The following is a 4,275-nucleotide window of genomic DNA, read 5'->3' as shown; positions in this document are numbered from 1 at the left end:
ATTATCAGAAAAAGGAAACCAACAACTCAATCAAAAAATGGGCAGAAAACCCAGAGACATTTCTCCAAAGAAGGCATACAAATGGCCAAGGGGCACACGAAAAGAGGCTTAAAATCACTAACTATTAGAGAAATGCAAATCAAGACTGCAATGAGGTGTCACCTCACACCAGCTAGAATGGCCATCATCAAAAATCTGCAAACCATAAATCCTGGAGAGGATGTGGAGAAAAGGGAACCCTCTTACACTGCTAGGGGCAATGTAAATAAGCACAGCCACTACTGAGAACTGTATGGAAGTTCCTAAAAAAGTAAAAATGCCATATGATCCAGCAATCCAATACTTGGGCATATATGCAGAGAAAACCATGGTTCGAAAGGAAACATGCACCCCAATGTTCACTGCAGCACTATTTACAATAGCCAAGACAGTCCAAGAACAGATGAACTGATAGTCCAATAGTCCAAGAACCAATAGTCCAAGAACAGATGAACTGATAAAGAAGATGTGGTACATATATACAATGGAATATTACTCAGCCATAAAAAAGAAAGAAATAATGCAATTTGCAGTAACAGGGATGGGCCTGGATAATATCATGTTAAGTGAAGTAAGTCAGACAGAGAAAGACAAATGTCATATGATATTGCTTACATGTGGAATCTAAAAACTAAGATACAAATGAACTTAGTTACAAAACATAAACAGACTCACAAACTTAGAGAGTGAACTTATGGTTACCAGATGGGAAGGGTACAGGGGAGGGATAAATTGAGAGTTTGGGATTGACATGTATACACTGCTATATTTAAATTAAAAGGAATTCCCATAAAAAAAAGAACGGTGTTATCCTCTTTAGCAGATGAGGAAAGTGGGACTCAAAGATGATAGTGCCCAAAGTCACCCAACTGGTAAAGGTCAGAGCCCCAGTCTGAACATTACTTGGGGATAATTTAAAGATATGCTTCATCCTTTGTCAGATGCTGTTTCATCATTTTCATCCAACTACGTAGCCTGTGTCATCCCCCTTTTTTCTGGAATCTTGAACCGGAAGAGGAAGGAAAATGAGGCCTCAAGCCCTGGGATCTCAGAATCCAGGAGCCAGTCCAGGTGACTCGTCCAGCAGCTCAGGCAAAGTCAATATTTCTTAGCTCCCCAGTCTCTCCACCTAATGATAATCACTTCGTTGGGAACTCTGGAGTCTGGGTGACTTATAAACATGTAGAGAGATACATACTGTCTACTGTAAACACCCAGTTTCTCTGAATGAAGCCTAATGGTTTGCTCACTAAGAGGCAGGAGAGAGAGCTGCAGCAACCATTTTTTGCTTGCACTACAACAGGTGAAACATCATAGTGGATTGACATGTTTTCTTTCCAGTTCAGACTGAATGTGGCTCAGAGAAAATGTTAAGTCAAGGTCAACACTTTACTGAGATTAATAGGTCTCCCAGAGAACCACTCATCCCTCAGTAGTTGTTTTCCTTAAAACAAGGCCCTCTGGGTAACCGAGGCAGCCCACCACTTCCCCCACCACCCGGAATATCCTGGAACACTACCCTCACCGCTCCCACACCCAGCAGTGTCCTGCATGCTTGCTTAGCACCATCCCAGACGTCAAGGATCTAGGGGAAAACGTCACGAGTGGGTTTGGAAACACGAGGAAGCCACGGCTCGTAAAGTGATGGGGAAATGGGGCCAGGGCTCGCGTGAAGGCACTGTCATCCTCAAGCACCATCTAACCGAGAGTGAGTTTGCCAGCCCAGGAGATGAGTAAAACCTCAAGTTTGAGGAAGGACAGATGCATCCTATTGTGACTGGGGCCTAGCACGCCCCAATTGTAGGCCACCTCATGGCTTCCAAGAGGGATTTGAGACGTATAAAAGGTGTGCAGTGTTAGAGAATCTCAAAAGCCTCAGCATCTCCACGTTCCAGCCACTGGTGAAATCAGGTATGTCGGGCAAAGGAACGCAGCTCTTGGGAGCTTGGTTCTACCTGGTCCAAAACTCTGCGGGCAGCTGGGGCTTGTGCACTGGCTGGCTGGTCAGAAAGAAAGGCCTTGTGTGGGCACCTCTCTCGTCCGTATCATTTGGGACCCACCTCTCTTGGGCTACAAGTCAACATCTGAAGTGTGTGGGGTGGGGGCTGAGATGGGGGTCCAGGGTGTGAAGAGAGTCCTGTGTTGAGGGTCCTGCTGGCGTGTGTGGTGGCGCTGTTGTCGTGGCCAGGAGCTGAGCGGAGCTGATTAGGAGAGGGTGGCACCAAGTCTAGGGCAGGGATGCCCTGAAGGGAAAGGCCAGTGCAGCGAGGGAGGAGAGCTCCTCAGGGAGCAAGGGGCAGAGGCCCAGGGAGCTCAGAGCAGCAAGGACATGAGGAGGTGGTAAAGCGGCCATGTCCTGCTCTGGGAGTTGGGGACCATGTTCCGCTCCCGTGTGCTCAGTGCCTGGGGATCCATGACTTCCCTCTCTAAGATGTGCATTCTCCCCTAGAATTTAGTATCGATCTAAACGGTCGTTTTGTCTCTAGATGAGCCTTTTCTATGAATTCTCTTACAGAGTGGTTAACAAGCTCCATTACAATTCTTTGATATTTATATAAAAGATCAAAATCTTTACAAGAGTACTCAACGTGTTTTGGTTCTCGTGTGTGTGTGTGTGTGTGTGTGTGTGTGTGACCACGCGAGCACACACACACACACGTATATCTTTACACTCATATTTACCTGTGTATTTACATGTGTTTGTGTGGAGTTTCATATGCTCATTAATCCTTACAACAACTTTAAGAAGAGTACAGAGAAGTTAAGTACCTTGCTCAAAGTCACACAGCTGGTTAATTTTTGAGACAGGACTCACATCCAAGAAAATCATGTTCTAAATTCCACAGTATCTGCTGTGGAAGGATAATACATTTGTCCTCATTGCCCCTCACCTTCCTTCTTATTCTTTCCTTCTCTCTCCTGTCTCTGTCTGTCTGTCTCTCTCTCATTTTTTATATTTTTGTTTTTTCTACCCCTCTCCATTACTCTTCTCCTTTCCCCCCTTTTCCCTCTCTTTCTTCTTTCCTTCCTTCCTTCTATATTTCTTTATTTGTCTCAATTAAAACCTTGCTATGGCTTACAAACTGTAGCTACAATTTATACTGACTCACATCATTGCAGACACACACACGCACATTTAATCGGTGAAGCCACCAGGCAAAGGTTGAAACGGCACAGGTTTGAACGAGGTAAGTGGTTCTCCTGGGTTGAGTGTCTCTAAGGTTCTAGAGTTCCTCACTTCAGTGTCTTTTCCGTTGCAGTGCACATCCAGACCAGAATGTATCATCCAAAGCAGAAGCTGTGCTGCCCGCTACCAAAGGATTGCTGCCCTCCATCCCAGCAATGCTGCACCCCACCAAAGTATTGCTGCCCCTCACCAAAGGATTGCTGTCCCCCACCTCAGCAATACTGTCCCCCTCCGCGGCAATGCTGCCCCCCAGTAAAGTACTGTTTCCCCCCACCAAAACACTGCTAAACTCCACCTCAGCACCCCAAGCAGCCTTGCCAACCTCCACCCAAGGGCAAGGAGCCCTCTATCCCAAAGTGCCCAGACCCTCAGCAGTGCCAGAAGTCCAAGCAGAAGTAAACCACAGGCATGGGCCAGAGGCCAAGCTCCCTGCAGAACAGAGAACATGAAGCCCACTCCCCTCTCTCAGCCAGCTAGCTGTCAGCACCTCTCACCCCCGGCTTCTGGAAGCAGCCACACTTGTGGAAAAGGCAGCACCAAGATGGCAGCTTCCTGGATCAACATTTCTTATGAATTAGCAGTTGCAATTTCCATTTAGCAAAGGATCCGGTTCTAAACCGTCTAATCTTCTTTGCAGACTTGTATACTTCGCCCTTTTGGCTGCTTGGAAGCTTAAGCAGCATGCCCGGCCACCCTTTCCTAGCACACTTCGTCTCTGCTCCAGTTTTTCAAACAATTAAAAACAATTTCGCTGCCATGAATGTGTTGGTTTGATTATTTCGTCATCTTACAGTCGTTAACTCCTGCAGATTTTGTATCCTGCTGCCTAAATATGAGCCCTAGGTGGGCTGGGCATGTGGGTGCAGGTAGATCAGAAGGCATGGGGAGATGCACTTCTGAGCTGAAGGACATTTTCCTTGTTCCTGCCAGGGTGAGGAGGAGAGATGGGCACTTCAGCCGCATGGAGACACATCCCCCCATACTTGCAAAATGAGAACAGCCTTTGGACACTGGGGAGATGATGCCCGTCTCGAAAACGGAGGCACAGA

The 4,275-nt window shown here is 46.8% G+C and overlaps 1 long non-coding RNA gene across 1 annotated transcript; it reads left to right on the top strand.

Annotated features, from left to right (window-relative positions):
* The first annotated feature begins 1,403 nt into the window (after positions 1-1,403).
* LOC117312722 (uncharacterized) lies at positions 1,404-3,983 on the top strand. Its single transcript, XR_004527203.2, has 2 exons — positions 1,404-1,950; positions 3,300-3,983. It is a non-coding gene; the product is annotated as an uncharacterized lncRNA (long non-coding RNA).
* Positions 3,984-4,275: the final 292 nt, after the last annotated feature.

The sequence above is a fragment of the Tursiops truncatus genome, chromosome 1 (assembly GCF_011762595.2).
Source record: "Tursiops truncatus isolate mTurTru1 chromosome 1, mTurTru1.mat.Y, whole genome shotgun sequence".
NCBI lineage: Eukaryota > Metazoa > Chordata > Mammalia > Artiodactyla > Delphinidae > Tursiops > Tursiops truncatus.
The sequence above is the reverse complement of the archived record's forward strand: the minus strand, read 5'-3'. Positions and strand labels throughout refer to the sequence as shown.